The sequence below is a fragment of the Hyaena hyaena genome, unplaced genomic scaffold, assembly GCF_003009895.1.
Source record: "Hyaena hyaena isolate Hyena2069 unplaced genomic scaffold, ASM300989v1 scaffold_109, whole genome shotgun sequence".
Lineage (NCBI taxonomy): Eukaryota > Metazoa > Chordata > Mammalia > Carnivora > Hyaenidae > Hyaena > Hyaena hyaena.
The window spans coordinates 1,966,088-1,985,074 of NW_024080740.1; the positions used below are offsets into that span (position 1 = coordinate 1,966,088).

General features: G+C 39.6%; 1 protein-coding gene across 4 annotated transcripts in view; it reads right to left on the bottom strand.

Moving 5' to 3' along the window:
- Window positions 1-18,987, bottom strand: part of DYNC1I1 (dynein cytoplasmic 1 intermediate chain 1) — a 270,147-nt gene that overhangs the window by 150,501 nt on the left and 100,659 nt on the right. The window lies entirely within an intron of this gene.

An 18,987-nucleotide genomic window follows, 5' to 3' on the forward strand; every position in this document is an offset into this window, starting at 1 on the left:
CACACTTATTCAGTCGGAGCCCCAGCACACATTTCAAAATCAAGCAGGCGACCAAACGGATACCCTTCCCTGTTTGTCAATTTGCCGTTTTCTTTTCTTTTTTTTCCATCTGCAAATAATGAAACACAAATGATTCCGAGGGAGACTGAAGGGAATACATTCCAGGAGGCTGTGGAGAACCACAGGGAAACATTTACAGAAAAGAAGCGTCAGGGTGGGGTCCTTCGTGACCTCCACTTGGCTGGGAGTCTGGCTGAAGCCTCCCCGGCGAGAGGCCTGAGGGCGCTCACACACAAGAAACCCTTGAGCAGTGCAGCTCTTTGCTGCACAAACACCACAACACGCAGGAAATCTGCTGTGTAGGCGTGCGGTCCTCCCGCTTGAAAAGAGATGCTGATACCGTCGTGTCACGGAAAGATTTTCTTATTGTGTGAGCTGGAGGCATTTGCAACGTGGGTAAAGCACACATTTACAGTGGTGCCATAAGAAGAGCTATTTTAGGGGCGCCTGGGTGGCTTAGTCGGTTAAGCGTCCGACTTTCGCTTAGGTCATGATCTCGCGGTTCGTGGGTTCGAGCCCCGCGTCGGGCTCTGTGCTGACTGCCAGCTCAGAGCCTGGAGCCTGTTTCAGAGTCTGTGTCTCCCTCTCTCTCTGACCCTCCCCTGCTCATGCTATCTCTCTCTCTCTCTCTCTCCTAGAAATAAATAAAAATATTTTTTTTTAAAAAAAAGAAGAGCTATTTTAAACATAACCTCAAATAAAAAGGTTGTATGGGATGTATCGTTTAAAACTGTAACAGACAAAAGTGGTAACGAAGGAAAGGAAAAAAGACCTCCTCAAGTCCTAAGCAAGCTTTCAAAAGCCAAATCTAGAGAAGGTTATCCCAAATTGATCCTCGGTTGGACCACTCCTTGTTTTATCCCAATGGTGAAAATCCAAAATCATTGACTCCCCCCACAGCATATCCCATCCTTCGTAAATATAGCCCATGACTTTCAAGGCCTTAAGAGTTTTGTGAAGAGGAAGGCCAAGGCTCTATTAAGGACGAGATGGAGTGAAGTCATGTTTTCTTCACCACAGATTTGGGGGCGGGTCTAGGGAGGAGATCTGGAGCCTCATTGAAGAAATACCGAATATGCTGCTTAGTAAAAAAATCAATTTCAATTATATCACAAAACTTCTGGAACTGGTGCTATCTACAGAGCAGAAAATAATGATAATAGTAAAGTGCTATTTATGAAAACTTTAAAAGGTATAATCACTGTCACCAAAATACACCCATCTATCTTATTCAACCCTGTTCATTCTTAGCTCAACGGATCATTTTATTTTGAAGAGTTACAGGGCTAGACACAGGGAGAGAAAGTCGAAAGGAAAGAGTGATGCTTTGCAAACAGGTACTGAACTTTCCACACACCCTGACACGGAGGTGATTTGAAAATTAAGTGGGTCATGGTCATTCTACACTGGGTTAGTTATTATGATCTTCACTGTTAGGTATTTTTGTTGGTGTTTCGGTTGATCTTGGTCCTGACGGTCACTTCTGTTTTACAAGTAAGTATGGCTGCAGCTCCACCTCTCCCAGCTGAACATGGTGTTGCTTCAACATCCGTCCCTTGTCTCTTGGACTGAATGTGACTTCCTGACTCTCTGGTCATGACCCTTAATTTAGTTTTGCCAAACTCTGCTGAGAGAGCGGCAGATGTCAGAACCGGACAAAGAAAAAGGAAACCCTTGGCTCACCATTCCTTCCTAGCAACACAAGCTACTTATTTATATACATGTAAGATTTAACGGCATATATTGAACCAATACATCAATAAGCTTTTTCATTGATTTTCCCATACTCAAGTACATTTTTGGTCAAAAAGCCAAGGAGAAATAGATGTGGATGAGTCAACGCAAGTCCATTAATATTCATGGAAAAAGCAAGTAAACAACACAAAATCAACCAAACAGCAATAACAAAAAAATCCAAAGTGAACCAAAGCAAAACTTTCAAAATGTGCTTTAAAAATTGTGGGTAGTGAGGTGCTTGGGGGGGGCTCAGTTGGTTAAGCGTCTAACTTCGGCTCAGGTCTGATGGTTTTGTGGGTCTGAGCCCCATGTCAGGCTCTGTGCACTGACTGTGTGGAACCTGCTTAGGTTCTCTCCTCCCCGCCCCCCATACCCTCTCTGTCTCTCTCAAAATAAATAACTAATAAAAAAACTTTTTAATGGTGAGTAGTGACATTTTCATAGTCTAAGGGTGGCAAGTGTTTATCATGATATGTTCCTAATGCTCTTTTAATGTGAGTCCTTTTAGAAGTATAAAAAACTGGGGCACCTGGGTGGCTCAGTCGGTTAAGTGTCTGACTTCGGCTCAGGTCATGATTTCACGGGTTCGTGGGTTCGAGCCTCATGTCGGGCTCTGTGCTGATGGCTAGCTCAGTGCCTGGAGCCTGCTTCATATTCTGTCTCCCTCTCTCTCTGACTCTCCCCTGCTCATGCTGTCTCTCTCTTTCTCTCTCTCAGAAATAAATTAAAAAAAAAAACATTAAAAACTTTTTTAAAAAAGTATAAAAACCTCACACAGCCCTTACATTTTCTAAGCAACCTATTCCCCCATTTATTTTAATGGACACATTTCTTTATTTTAAAAAAATCAAGCCGGGGCGCCTGGGTGGCTTAGTCGGTTAAGCGTCTGACTTTCGCTTAGGTCATGATCTCACGGTTCATGGGTTCGAGCCCCACGTCGGGCTCTGTGCTGACTGCCAGCTCAGAGCCTGGAGCCTATTTCAGAGTCTGTGTCTCCCTCTCTCTCTGACCCTCCCCTGCTCATCCTCTCTCTCTCTCTCTCTCTCTCCTAGAAATAAATAAAAATATATTTAAAAAAAAATCAAGCCTCCTAGGAGTGTGACAAATATTTACCAATAGAAGAAAATTCAAAGTGAACCCATCTAAAAATCAAAGATTTCTAATAAGCCAGTTAAAGCATTTTGGAGATAAGATTACTAAAAAACAAAACAAAACAAACAAAACAGAACAAGAGATTAATTGATTGTCTAAGCAAGCATATTAGTCCAAGGCCCTTTATTTAAAATATTTTTTTCTAGCTTTATTGAGAAACAATTGACATACATCACTGAATAAGTTTAAGGTGTACTGCGGGATGTGATTGACATGTACTGTGAAATGATGACCACAATAGTTTCACTATCATCCATCTTCTCATACAAAGACGATAAAATGAAAAGAAAGAAAGAAAAATTTTCTCCTGTGATGAGGACCATTAGGATTTCTTCTCTTGACAACTTTCCCGTATGTCACACAGCAGTGTTGGCTCCAGTCATCATGTTGTACATCCCGTCCCTACTGCTTAGTTATCTTACAATTGGTCACCTGTGACTTCTGATCACCTTCCATCAATTCTCCCTTGCTCACGTTCTGCCTCTGGTAACAACAAATTTGATCTCTTTTTCTCTAAGTTTGTTTTTGGGGCTTTTTAAAAAAGATTCCACCGGGGCACCTGGGTGGCTTAGTCGGTTAAGCGTCCGACTTTCGCTTAGGTCATGATCTTGCAGTTCGTGGGTTCGAGCCCCGCGTCAGGCTCTGTGCTGACTGCCAGCTCAGAGCCTGGAGCCTGTTTCAGTCTGTAATTCCCTCTCTCTCTGACCCTCCCCTGCTCACGCTGTCTCTCTCTCTCTCTCCTAGAAATTAAAAAAAAAAAATTAAAAAAAAAGTTTCCACATATAAGTGAGATCATACAGTATTTGTCTTTGTCTTATTTTGCTTAACATAATGCTTTCAAGATCCACCCATGCTGCCGCAAATGGTAAAATTTCCTAATTTTTTATGACTGAGTAATATTCTTTATCCATTCATCCATCAATGGACATTTGGGTTGCTTCTATGTCTTGGCTATTGTAAAGAATGCAGCAATGAACATGGGGGTGCAGGTATCTTTCAAGTTAGTTTTTTTTCCCATTTCTTTTGGAGAGAAGCCAGATTGTTGAATCATATGGTAGTTCTATTTATATTTTATGATGAACCTCCACATTATCTTCCATAGTGGCTGTGCCAATTTACAACACCACCAACGGTGCAGAGAGGTCTCCTTTCCTCCACATCCACTCCAGCATTTGTTATCTCTCGTCTTCTTGGTGATGGCCATTCCAACAGACAAAGCCATTTATTAATCTGCAGGTCAAAAGGAAAACTAACAGGTGCACTGTTTTGTGGATTTATAGACTTCCACTATTGAGGTCCACTTTGGTTATAATGGATGTAGATTGCTTTTAAAGAGGAGGGTATTTAAATCAGCTGGAAAAAAAATACATCTCCATCTCTTACATTTGCCTGCTAATTACAGTTCCTGGCGGTAGTAAAGAACAAGAACAAAATCCTCTCAAATCCTCACTGGTGAGAGCCCCATGCTGAATGACTTTCATCTCAGCATTTAAAGGAAATCCATCCAGGCTACTGCACGGGCCTCATGCACCAGTTCTGACAATGCCCCGGGGTTTATTTTTTCCTTTTCCAACAATCTTAAGAATTTTTCTTGCAGGAAAGCAAGTCCTCATTAAAACCCATCTACTCTGGTTTAAGTTGCTGGCCACTGAGAGCCCAAACATTCAAATGTGCAATAAATTAACTTTCTTCAAAGATGGACTTTCCAGAAAGTGTATGCATCACATTCTCCCACCCCTCCCTGGGCCTGCCCAGGGCAGTCACAGTGTTCTAAGGATTCGTGCACTTGCATGAGTAAATGTATAAATACCAAAGACAACTTATATACACATTGTAAGACCAGACCTTGAAATGCATCTTCATTTCTAAGTACATTTTCTAAGTACCCATACTTTTCACACAAACTCTTCCCTGACCCCATTCTCTTTTTTGTTCGCCTCAATTTGATCTTGGCTCAAACTCAAACCTTGTTTACTTCTTCACAAAACCAATACTTTTCCTGACTTTCATACAATCATTGTCTTCCACTCTTGCCTGCAGTGGGTCACATATCTGCCCATGCAGAATGGGGTTGTGAAAACGGGAGACCTAGGATGTACGACGTGACTCAGGAGACTTTACAGTCTAAAAAGAAACCTCAGACAGATGTAAATTGAGTTACATCATCACCCTATAAACCCCATGCAGACACTAGGCATCTGCATAAAGTTAGCCGCCCATTTGCTATTTAAGAATTGCTGCATTGGTTGCTTCTTTGATGCCCACTTCTCACAAAGTTTGCCTTCAGCACTCATTTATTCTACATGCTCCAGTTTCCCAAAACCTGTATTTGAGTCAAATTATGCCTTCTTGTTTAGAAATAATAATCATAGTACTTACGTCAAGAAGTTGTAAGAACTAGACGTTGTCAGTTCACCCGCAAGCCTGTGTGAACCTCTCCTCACACTAGATCTACAGTAATGTCACGTAGAGGTCTGGATGCATTTAGTTCAAGGCAGCTACACCAAACCTACTTCCTTTCTGTTCTAACAAATCAAAGGTGTTGACTCCAGACAAAGCTAATGAACTGTTTCAGTTAACAAAGCCATTCCTATTTTTCCATTTCTGAACATGGTCTTTGGACCTCCACAATGCAGCTTGACAATATGCTGAGTAGTAGCAGCACTGGTCCATTCAAGGACCTTGACAATGTAATATCTCCTGTTGTATCCATTCTCTGGCAGGTCCAAAGGTCTACTCAGATCTTCAGCTTCAGGCTGACTTTCCTGTCACCATCTCAGAGAGTTCAGAGTCTTTGCTTGGGATGCGCCTGAAGAAAGTGTCATGTATACATGTGTGTCAACTGAGATTATCCTGTCCTGCAGATCAGTATACCATTGACTTCAAATGCTCAATGTCCTTGGGATACTCTTGAGAATATCTCTGGCATGGAGGATGATCATCTCCGTCTCCTGCTTCCTGCCTCTGTAGAATTGTTGTTCCCCCACTCTTGATCACATGGCTTTTCATTTCTTTTTTTTTTTTTTAAGTCTATTTATTTACTTTGAGAGAGAGAAAGCATGAGTTGGGGAGGGGCAGAGAGACAAGGAGAGAAAGAATCCCAAGAAGGTGCTGTACTTTTAGCACAGAGCCCTATGAGAGGCCCAAACCCATAAATCATGAAATCATGACGTGAGCCAAAGTTGAATGCTTAACTGACTGAGCCACCTAGGTGCTTCTTTTCATTCATTTCTGCCCTGATGTTGACCACCAAATGGAGCTCACCTCTTTTCTATAACTGCTACCCAAAAGAAGCCATATGCAGACCTGTTTTTGTAGGAGACTTTATGAAAGGTTTGAAGAAATGGAAAGAATTTATAGTGCAGCAGTGCAAAACCACTTAGAAATGCTTATTGGTCTTTCCTATTCTTAAAAGCTCCTTAGCCACTCTATCATGATGCTTGAAGAAGTATTTTTCTCCTCCCTTTTCTCTCTTTTCTTCCTCTCTGGTACAAACCCCCACTCTGCTCCCAAATTTCTCCCACTGTCTTATGCAGAGGATTTCCACTGCCTTAGCACCCGTGCCTGCCCAAGCTGGAAAAGAAGAAACTGGAGAGTGACAGGGTTCAGAGGCATAGTGGATGGAGAACCTTCCCTATCACCTTATGGGGACATGAATTTCCTAGGGATGGAGGGAGCAGGTCTGGAGCTATCCTGAGCATATCCCGCCCCCACACCTGCCAGCTATAGTAGAGGCCTCAGTAGTGGAGGCTTTGGAGTAGACGAATGGTGCCGGGACCTGAGAAAGACAGGTAAAGCATGAAGCAGTGGTTCATGGATATCTTGAAACTGTATAACACAGTTGGTTGTCTTATGTTTTCTGTAGCAGTATGATAATTATTTTGGCCCTCATGTTTAAAAGACACAATACTCTCAAGGAATAGAGACTATAATGATGTAGACAAGCACATAACCCGCATGATCACGTGTTTACGGTAGAAATGCACTAGAGATTCACAGAGGATTCACTGTATGCTGGGCTTGTTGAACACTCTATTTCATTTAATCCTCATAAACCATCCTTCATGGTTACTTCCATTTTGAGCACAGAAGAAACTGCAACTCAGGGAAGTTAGTTAACCTGGGCTGTCCCTCCAAGATACTGAGATTGTTACCTGTAACAGGACTTCTGTATCAGTTCTGCTTAGACTTATTCCCTCGTGCAATCCAGGGCTATCTTTGTTCCTTTCTCCATGCCTGTGTCTAACTTTAACAGACAAGTAAGGTCTTTGCCGTCTACTCTGTACAAAAGAGCATCCTCCTTCCACCTGGCTCCCTGTCCCCTTTACTGTGTTCTTTTCTCCTCAATAGCACACACCACCATCTGACACACTCTATCAACTTGTTCAATTTATTACATTTGTAATAAATTGTATTACATAATACATTGTGTGTATTACATAATACAATTTATTATGCCCCCCACCCCCCACCAAGATAAAACTTACATGAGGCAGGGACTATGTCTGCCATGTTCACTGTACTGTCCTTAGCACTTAGAACAGGGTCTGGCTCAGGGTAGGTACTTATTAAATATTTATTGAATGAATTAGTTGATTGATGAATGAATTGTAATTGGAACAGCAGAGGCTCTTCCTGCTCTACTCTAATTTATTCTCAAGTGGTGCCCTCATAAAATGAATGGGGTGTACATTCCTTACATGCTTGAATATATAGATTTTGAGTGACAAGAATCACATCTTCTAGAGTGCTGATGAAGATTTTGTGGAGAAGATAGGATTTTACAAGCTTCGTTATATTTATCTACATGTTTATTTTTGCATCTCATATCATCATGCTTATGTGCTTTCCCCAAACTCTAATTTAAGATAAAACAATCCTAGTGGGAATAGATTTCTGTGCCTTAAATATTATTATTCTATATTTTGATAAATTGTGGTGTTTTAAAAAAAATACCCACCCCACTAATTCTTCACTAAAAATAACAAAACAAACATTTACCCCATTAATCCTCCATAATAAAAAGACAGGTTCATTTCTTTTGTATTAAGTGTCTCTTGGGTTGCAAAATACCTGATGTTTAATGTTAAGAAAATGAATAATGCTAACTTAATGCTTCAGCAACGTGTCCCTTTTCCCAAGAGTCCCTTTAAAATAAAAAACAAAACAAAACAAGGGTACTCTGAAGTGAATTTATTATAAGAGATAACTAAATTACATGTGGCTATTTCATATCACTTACTTTAAAAGGTGTACATTTTCTCCTTTATAATCCAGACCCAAGTTGACAACAACTATGAATTTACATTGAAGGAATATTTATGAAAAATTAGGAATCTTGAGTACAGATAAAAAAGACTACAAATTTAGCAGAAATATTTTATTTAGGAGACTTTATTATTAAACTGATACTGCAATTTATTACACAATAAAGCCTTTCCAGAAAGAATAAAACATAGAATAAACATTAATTTTCATTATAAAATTTCAGGGGCAAATTATACCTCTTTTTCCACCTCTACTTCCAAATATAAACAAAGTGTTTATTCTACAATGGTTTTTGGAATACCTGAAAAGACACTATCATAAATGCATTTGAATAAGATGAAACTTTTATCCACAAGAAGCTTGTCTTAAAATATAAATACCTCGGTACGGTTACCCATTACTAATATTTCCCCTACTACTACTCTTTTATGCTATTGTTACTAATTCTTGCTACTGTTATGACCCACATCCCACCCTACCATTACTAGCCCCTTATAGTAGACAGAAAGTTTTTAGTAAATAATCTTATTATATCTTTATAAGAAACCTATGAGATTTCCATACATACCTCACAGTTCATATTACATATGAAAAAACTGGGCAGAGAGAACTGTAAGGTTAAAACCTTGGCCAACCTTAAAAAAGTAGCAAAGTCATTATTTGAAGCTGGGTCTATTCAATGTCAAATGGCCTTATACAAAATTAGGATGTTACAGTAAACGTATTCTATATTCCAAAGCAATAAAATTGCCATATGTGATTACTCTGCATTTCTTCTAATACGTTAACCATCCTTTATACCGCCCCCCCCCGTCTTTATCTTTTCAATATGAAAAGCAATCCTAATTACTGCATTAGCTAAAATGCAATGTAGCCATAAGCAATCAGCTTCTGTTTTTGGAGACTCAGAACTTTATCAAGTTCACTGCCACTGTGAATGTTATTATGACTTGAGAAATAGGTAGTTTATCAGATTAGCCTGCTAAATAAGGTATCAGTGAGCAAAGATATGCAACCAATTTGTTATGTGTATGATTTACCCACCTAGATAAAAATGCTCTTTGCCCTTCTGGGCTAATATAAATGAGAGTCAAATGCCATTGACAGAATGGATGATAAGACAACATAACAAACTGCTAAGATCTCACCAAGAGGGAACTCAGGAGCATTTTAAGTTATGCAGAGTAATAGAAAGCCTCAGGCATAAGAAGGAAGAGATAATACCTGAGTAATAACAAGTAAAACTCCTTTCACTGGAAGAGATGGGTACAATAAATTACAGTTCATGTGTACAGTAAATACTATGTTCAACCATTAAAATATTATATGAGTAACACTTCTAATGTGAAAAGAAAAACATACATTGTATGTGAGTATATGCATATATTGTGTTATGTATGTACACACACATGTAATGATGTATATATGTTATAAATATATTAGTACATTATATATATTACGACTAGTATACACACACGGCATCAAAATGCTAGCAGTGCTGGGTTAAGAGGTATTTATATCTGCTTGTAAACATTCCTTTTTTGTTGCTCTTCTTGCTGTACTTTCTATCTATTCAACATTGAAAATGGATTGCTTACAGAAACAAAAAGTAAAATGTAAGAAAATTTTTGTGTATTTTTTGTTTTAATATTGTGCTAAATGATTTGGAATGTTTCAGATATCATGACACTTCATTCCTAATTACTTCAGCAAGCATTTCATAAAGCAAGCACATACTCCTACTAACCACAATCCTATTATCACACCAAGAAAATTAATGATGATATCTCAATATTGCTTAATATTTGATCTATATGCACATAGTTTTACCTGTCCCTCAAATGTCTTTTATACCTGTTTTCTTCTTAAGCCAGGACCCACATAAGGCTCACTGAATCTGGTTGTTATGCCTCTTCAGGATTGTTCAGCCTAACTGAGCACTATCCCTAATCTTTGCCCCACCCTTCCCACACATAATTTTTTTTAAGTTTATTTATTTTGAGAGACAGAAAAAGCAGGGGGCTTGCAGAGAAAGGAAGAGAGAGAATCCCAGGCAGGCTCCATGCTGTCAGCATGGAGCCCCATGCGAGGCTTGAAATCATGAACCATGGGATCATGACCTGAGCCGGAACCAAAAGAGCTGGAGCCTTAACCGACTGATCCACCCAGGTGCTCCACACATAATTTTTTAAAACGATATTCACCTCTGGTAGATATTCACATTCTTGTAGACTATCACATATTCTGGCTATGTCTGATTATTTCCTCGAGAAAGTTTTATATTTTTGATTTTGTGAAACTTCTTGTTCTCTGTTTTTTTCTTTTTGCAGCATCTTGTTCTTATTTTATGAGTTAAAATCATCTCTTATTGCTCAATATATATCAACTACAGCAACTGTAGTTGCTTATATGTCAACTACAGCACTCTTTCTTGGGAGGGGGGAGATTTTCTTCTGTTCCTTGAAATATCTTTTTCCTCCAGACTACTTTTTATTTGTTTTTACCTTTGTTTCATGTATATTTTACAAACACACCTGAAAACCAGCCACAGATGAAAATCACAGGTGTGGTTGTCTCCAAGTCTGAGCAATATCTTAATGTCTACTTCCCAGACGCTGAACATTCCAGGAACTCATTTTTAAGAACTATTCAGGTTGTTGCTATTCTATCTGGGACTCTCACTGATCAAGTCCAGGGAAATAAATCATTGCTAACCACCTAGCAACCACCATGCCATGAGGTTTCCCAATCATTTCCTTTTCTTTCTTAGCATATCATCCATGTATATACTTAAATCTTTTTTGGTTCCTTATTTTATACAGCAAACACACATATTTTATTAATTTCTCAATAACTACCTCCCTGTAAAAACTATTCTTATTGTACATATATATCATTCTTGACTTTAAGATTTCTTTGCCTATTTAGTAGCTGGAGGAGAGTATAGTGGCAAATTTGAGGCATATGTGGTCATGTCTGATTAGGTCCTCGGAGGAGAGGAGAAGAAAGAATGGTGCTATCTGTGCTATCGTATACTTCAACTAAGATTCAAAAATTAAACAAGAAGCTTCAGTGTATTTTTTTAATTTTGAAATGCTACATGTAGTTTTAGATTTTAGTTTCATGTATATTTATCTTCTTTTCTTTTTCTTATGCTAATATTAAAAGGTGTTCAGGAGTGCCTGGGTAGCTCAGTTGGTTAAGCGTCCAATTTGGTTTAGGCTCAGGTCATGATCTCACAATTTTGCGAGCTCATGCCCCACATTGGGCTCATTGTGGAGCCTGCTTGGGATTCTCTCTATCCCACTCTCTCTGCCCCTCCCCCACTCATGCTATTTCCATCTCTCTCAAAATAAATAATTTTTTTAAAAAAAGGGTTTGCATTCTAAAATCATGGTATGAGGTAGCAACTTTAAAAGTCAAAAAGAGATAAGGGGAAGTCAGGGTGGGGTTTTAAAAATTTACGAGTATAATACACCAAGGTAGATAATATTTTTGATGATATTGGCATTTGACTAGGTGACCTTAAAATTCCTTCCAGTTCTGGGGGTTCTTCATTCTATGACTTTGATGTTGTTTTCTATAACTTTGGTTTTAGTCTATGAATGGCTGCCTTCATTCCCTATCTACATGAAGCCCAAACAACAACATAATTGTGCTCGTGAGAGAGAACTATTTATCAAACCATTTTATTTGTGGGTATATAACTGATTGGTTTTCAATGAGCTGTTTCATTATTTTATATGTTTAGCCACAGTTTTAAATAATGGATGTCTTAAGAGTCTTGCTCCTAGACCTACTGAGAAGAAATTCCTACTTGGATGTTGATTATGGTTTGTTTGCCTTGCTTTTCCTAACAAGGGCTATAATTTAGGAAACAAAGCTCTTGTCTGTAATTTAATATGTGCCCCTAATACCTAATAATGTACCTTGCAGGAACTCAAGAAACACTCAGTGACCATCTATTAGTCTGACAAAATGTCCAACATTGTTTCATGTCTTCCAGTCATTGACGAGCCATAGTTGGTTGTTCTCAGGCTGTTTTCTCTGGCTCCACATGGTTTCTAGGCTGAGAAATTAAACAGCAGAATTTCTTCTAGTCATTTCTCTCTTTTTCACTATTCTAAGACAACCAGGTGATTGTTGCTGGCACTTAAAAGACAATTATCAGTGGCAAAAATCTCTTCTATTCTTTTGTAAGGAATATGGACTGCAATTGTTTTCTAGGCAAATCTTCCAGCGGCACCAATAGCGACACAAACTGAACTCATGAATTAAAAAATAGGTAGTTCTGAGTATTGTGTTTCATGTTCTGTTACTTCTCCTGGCTGACAATAAATCTATCTAAGAATAAGGAAGGAGAAAAGACTGTGGGAAGCAGAGAAAGGGGAAACTCAAGAAAAGTGTCTCTCTCATCAACACTAAATTTTCTGTGAGGTTTAAAAACACATGTCACTCCCTTCAGTGCAGTTTTATGTCACCTCTGCAAGAGTCTGGATTCAAATGGTAAGTCTATCATAACACAAACTATGAAATGTTTAAAAGGTATTTTCATGCAAATGTAAGTTTGCCAACCACTGGTGACATTACTAAAATGCCAAAATGTTAATTCCCATGAGCAGCAATTATTAATTTTGCTTTACTAGAAGCAAAAAGGTGCTAAGATGATTCCGGCTAAGGTGATACACTTGGGCAAATGGCCTGACAGTGTCAGGGAAGAAAACTTCCGAACTGCTGAGATCACTGATCAGCTTGGACTCTTCTTTGTTGTGATTGCTGAGACACCCTAATGTTTTACCAGAAACCTAACTATTCTACTATGAATTTTCATACATATATAAATCATATGTTTTTAAAGCCTACAAATACAAATTTTCTTACAAACAATAAAACTTCTAAGCCATGTGCTACTGTAAGTCCTAATCCCCTTGAGTTCTAAAAATGCCAGGCTGCTGTAACTGGAGTCGGTTGCCAGGATAAGTCAGGATCGAAATCTACTAGTGTGATTTTAAAGAAACCACTTAAATTGTGTGAGGTTCAGTGTCCTCCTCTAAAAACTGAAGGGGCTCAATCTGATCACCATGGAGGTTCCAGAAGCTTGAATTTCTATGGTTTAATGTTTCTGTCACATAGACTGTAATCTTGATGTTTTCTCAGACTCCAGTTCAAGTGAGGGCAAACTTACGAATACCCAACCTAGAGACACTTCTAATTCCCTTATGTCCTTTAGTTTAAATGACTTTGAATTCTATGCAGACCTTTTTCCCAGAGTAGACACTGCCTAGAAATCAGAAGCATTAAATGCCTGTCCTGAGTAATGTGCACTGCCATGTTTTAAGTCACGGAATAAGTTAGTTAACCCTTCTTTCTTCATATGAGCCATGATCATATGTAACTTCTCTGCTGTAAAAATGTGCTACTGGGTGCCTGGTAACTCAATCGGTTAACCATCTGACTCTTGATTTTGGCTCAGGTCATGCTATCATGGTTCATGAGATCAAGCCCCACATCAGGCTCTGTGCTGACAGTGAGGAGCCTACTTGCTTGGGATTCTTCTCTCCCTCTCTCTGCCTGACTCCCTCCCCCAACACTCTCTCATAATGTTAATTAATTAAAAAAATTTTTTAAATGTGCTACCATATTGAATATATGATTTTCCAGTATTTATAGGGAAAAATAGAGATTTTTGCTGGTTTCTAATGCTGCATTCTTTTTACTAGTAAAAACTGACAATAAGCTACATGTTCGCCAATAGAGAATGAAAAAATAAATTTAACTTGATCCTACTATGAACAATATGCAGCAGCTAATAAACGTAATGAAGTAGAACAGCATGTCTCGATATGGATGACAGATCACAAAGGCATATTGTTAAATGAAAAACTATATGGTATAGAATAATATGTACTATATAATACCATCTATATAAATATATATATATATATATATATATATATAAAACCGTCACAAACAAAATTACATGTTACTTTAAATTTCTAAAATTGCAAATAAAAAACCTAGTATGGGGGTCCACAAACTTCTTCTGTAAAGGGCCAGTTGGTAAATATTTCAGGCTTGGTGGGCCACATGGTCTCTGTTGTAGCTACATGGCTCAGCTATCACAGTATGAAAACAGTCTGAAATAAAATGTGAACAAATGGACATGTCTGAGTTCTAATAAAACTTTATTTACACAACCAGGTGGTGGAGAGCTGGATTGGAACTGGGCCATAAGTTTGCTGATCTCTGACCTCGAATAATGCATAGTAACCTGACTTAAGAATTATCTATTAGGAGGAAGCCAGAACTGATGAGGAATAGTCAAGGTCATTTTTCTCTTTATCCGTATTGTTAGATTTTGCTTGTATATTGAGAATGTATTCATGAATTACTTGTATAATTAAAAACACATTTAAAAGAATAATAATAATTACAATAACAATTAAAAGTGATTTCACTTGCCACTTAAAGCAGCAATACTCTGATTTGCCAAATTTTTCTAAGATCTTCCCAATATGCATCCCATGAAGCAAACTTCCTGCCCCGAAAATAATGGGGCATTGTTCACCTCTCAGCTGTCCTGGGCACATCGAAGTATGACAGCCCAGAGCCTGCAGAGCTGAAGGACAAAGAACACTGTGGCGGAATCACACTCTGCAAAGCTCATGGAGCAACCAACCTCTCCAGTAAATGAGGACAAGCTGCCCTGTGTTATGTTTCCTTTTCAAATATTTTTTTTACATCAAAAACACATTGCAGGGTAGTGAAGACTTCACAGGCATCCTACAAAAACAGGCTGCATAATTCTGATATTGAGAGCCAGCCTAGTTTTAATTAACTGCCAGTACTCAGCCACATCCTCAAGCCTCAGATAGCCAATAACAATCTTGTAATTTCTAAATGTGAATGCCACTCAGGTGGAGACCAAATAGTGAGGGTTTCAGCTTACCTCTTAAAATGTAAACATGAAATTTCAGATATCCATAGCAACCAGACCTCCCTCCACCTTAGACACCTTCTCAAAAAAAAAAGGGGGGGGACAGGGGGAGGAAAAAGCATTTCTGTGGTGGGTGGCATGTAGACAGTTGCCTATTAAAACGATAACACTGAAATAGAAACAGCCAAACCTTTCATCATTTATTGACAAACGACTTACAAGACTGCTAGTGAAATCCTTTAAAAACCTTTTCAGACATGTTGGAAATTAAGACATCAGCAGCAAGTGAAATTGACAAGTAATTACAATTAATGCCACCACAATCATTAGTAAAACACATTTGGCTATATATTTGTATGGCAATAGTTAACAGCAAAACAGAATCCTAGGAACACCACCATGTCCAAAAGCTATCTGATTTTTACTAATTTAGCAACCGGCCAGACTAAAGTAAAATAAAGAAATCATGCACTGGGAAACTGAAGCCTCTTGATTCTGAAAAACCTTGCCAGCTCTGGATATTGGGAGCCCTGAGTCATCGCTCATTTCCAAGGGTGAGAAATCAGGTCTGTCTTTCCAGAATTCACGAATTTAACATTTCTATCTAGTCACCATTTCCTTGGAAAGTGTTTTTTTTTTCTTTTTTTTTTTTTAAATGTTTATTTATTTTGAGAGAGAGTGCAAACTGGGTGGGGTGGGGGGCAGAGAAAGAGGGAAAGAGAGAATCCCAAGCAGGCTCCACACTGTCAGCACAGAGCCCAACATGGAGCTCAAACTCATAAACTGTGAGATCATGACTTGAGCCAAAATCAGAGTTGAACACTTAACTGACTGAACCACCCAGGCACCCCTGGAAAGTGGTTTTTAAAAGCCAGTTGTTAAAATTCAATTCAGTTCACAAATTAGTTATTTTCTAGTGTAACATCAGCAGTAGAATGGAAAACTAAAGGCTACATTCATGTAGCAGGCCAATGGGAAAAATGAGAAGTGGGAGAAACAGGCTTCCATTTATGGAATGAGGAAGTCATGAGGATAACAGGTACCACATAGGAAATACAGTCAATATACTGTAATAGTGTTGCATGTGATAGATGGTAGTTCTACCTGTGGTGAGCACAGCATACTGTATACACTTGTTGAATCACTATGTTGCACACTGAAAACATTGTGTGTCAACTATAAATAAATGGTATATTCATACAGTAGAATACTATATAGCCATGAAAGTAAATGAACTACAACTATACGTGAGAATGAGTTTCTTTCTTTTTTTTTTTAAGTAGGCTTTGTGCCCATTGTGGAGCCTAATGTGGGCCCAGAACCCATGACCCCGAGATCCAGACCTGAGCTGAGATCGAGTCAGACACCCAACTGACTGAGCCACCCAGGTGCCCCAAGAATGAATGGATATCAAATATAATGTTAAAAGAAAGATGCCAGCCATGAACGAATACATACCGTAAGATCACATGTGTAGAAAGGTCAGTACCAGGCTAAATGACAATGTTAGAGAGTGCGAGAGCAGTTACTCGTGGTGGGAGCGAGGCTGACGGTGGACTTCTGTGGTTTTCCCAATAGGCTCCTGATACTTCTAATACCTGATCTGCAGGCTGCTTGCATGGAGATGTTCACTTTGTAAAAAAAATCAAACTGTGTTCTCCCAATTTGAGTACTTTTATGTACGCTTATTCTACTTTCAAAGAATTAGTGAACAACAAAAACCCCAATACAACAATCATTGAGTAGCAGAGGTGCCAAGCACATGCTGACCTAGGATAAATATGATCATCTTTATCTTCCAGAAACTTAGAGAAAGAAAGCGTGGGGGAGATGAATTTAAAAAGCAAAACTGCATGATTTTAACATGGCACAGGCTATTAAGGAGTTAAGTAGAGGCACCACTGGAGTAGTATCTTGTGTCCACAGTGTGGGGGAAGTCTACAGAGGGCAACACTGAGCCATGCCTTGAGTGGTGAGTTCAGCAAGCACAGAGTAAAGGAAAGGGGCATTCTAGGCCTGAGCACTGTGGGAGCTAAGGGCCTGGCAGAATGGAAGAGCGGGATGCATACAGCTTTAGGAAATGAAAATCACCCACCTAGGGGTGGGCCTTGACAATTTCAAAGCACTCATCTTGATGTATCTGCTGAGTACGGCACTGTTTTCTCAAAGAGCACTTTATTCATATCCAATTGCAAGGCTCTCATCTTCAAAGAAGTACCTCTAAACACAGTTGAATCAACTATGCAACACCAGTGAGTTTGGGGGAGAGAAGAAGAGAGGGGGAAAAACAAGAGCCAGGATGCTAACAGGAGCACTCATGACCAGCGCAACAGCAGCAGCGGCCATGACCACCATTTATGCTTCATACTTGATATGCATTGTTGTATTTTACCCTCAAGATACAAAATTTTATTCTAGGAACTTGGAACGATGGTTATGTCCGTTTGGCAGATGCCAAAACTGAGGCTTAGTGAAGCCCAAGGCCATATGGTTGTAAACACCGGAGTCACAGTTGGGAACCCGGGGATCTAACTCTGAGGCTGGCCTAGTCAACAGCCACACTGAGCTGCACGTTGCCCTCGGGTGTTTGGCATCAGCTCTCTCCTTGCAGCCTGTGCACCAGTCAAATCGCCTTGGAAGGCAGGCTCAAGCCAGTCACCAATCCACCAAAGTCAGGACAGCAGCTTCTCAGGCCTTACGACTTCTGAGTGGTGACCAAGTGACCACTCTGGAGATACTGGGACAAGCTAATGGACTATATCCTTCCCACACTCTCTAGTTCCACCCTTCCCAGCTGAAGGGAAGAGTCGATCTCAGTGTTGCTAATTCTGCTTCCCGGGCAGAACAGCAGGGAGACACAGAAGATGTGGCTGTCCACCCCTGTTTCAGGCTAAGAGCGGCCTCCAGGCGCTTCTCACCGCCCACTGTTCTCATTCTGAAAGGTCCGTAAATCTCGTAGCACCTGGAAAATGTGCTTGTTGAACAGAGGTGCTTTAAAAGGTGAGGTATATGGAATAGTTCAGGTCTGAGCCATACTGAGCAAATACCTGGGGTGGGGGTGGGGGTGGGGGTACAGGGGGCAGAGATTATCAGGAGACCAGAAATGAGGACTTGGCATCCTTTTGCTGAAGCGACAATTGGACATTGGGGGACAGGAAGGACAGGGAAGGGATGCAGCGCCATCTGGGAAATGTCTTCAATGAAATGTATGCTATTCTGAGGGAGGAGGCAAGGGGGCATTCAGTTGGAAGGCAGAAAGCTTTGTTTTCTAAGTCAGACTCTCCGTTTTATTTGTCCTAGCTGTTTATCCCACAGTGAAGGGTCTGACAGCGAACGGCTCAAACCACGTTAAATGTGGCCGACAGGGCCCAGGCTTCCACCCCGCCCTACCACACAGCCCTGCTGCTATTTCAGGCCTTGGGTTCTATAAAATAGATGCCGCTGCCCTCCATCCTGGGTTGTGTGAAATTATGCGGTGGTTTGGTGAAGTCAACAAATAACTAGAATGAACCACATTTGGGGGAATAAAAAAGCAGCTGGCATCAGTTCTGGTCTTCAAAAAGCAGAAAATAAGGATAGCTATCCTCTGTTGCCTCTTATCTGAAAGTTGAGTTTTTAAAAACTTTTTATTGGGAAATGATTTCAAATGAATGGATAAGTTGCAAAAATAAAAACAAAACAAAGAACACACATATACCCTTTACCCAGACCCATCTGTTATTAATATTTTGTCCCATTTACTGTATCATTTGTACTCTCTTTTTCCTCCATTCCCTCACGCCCCTCCCCCCCATACTTCTTCGTGTATTTCTTAATTCCTGGAACCTACTCGC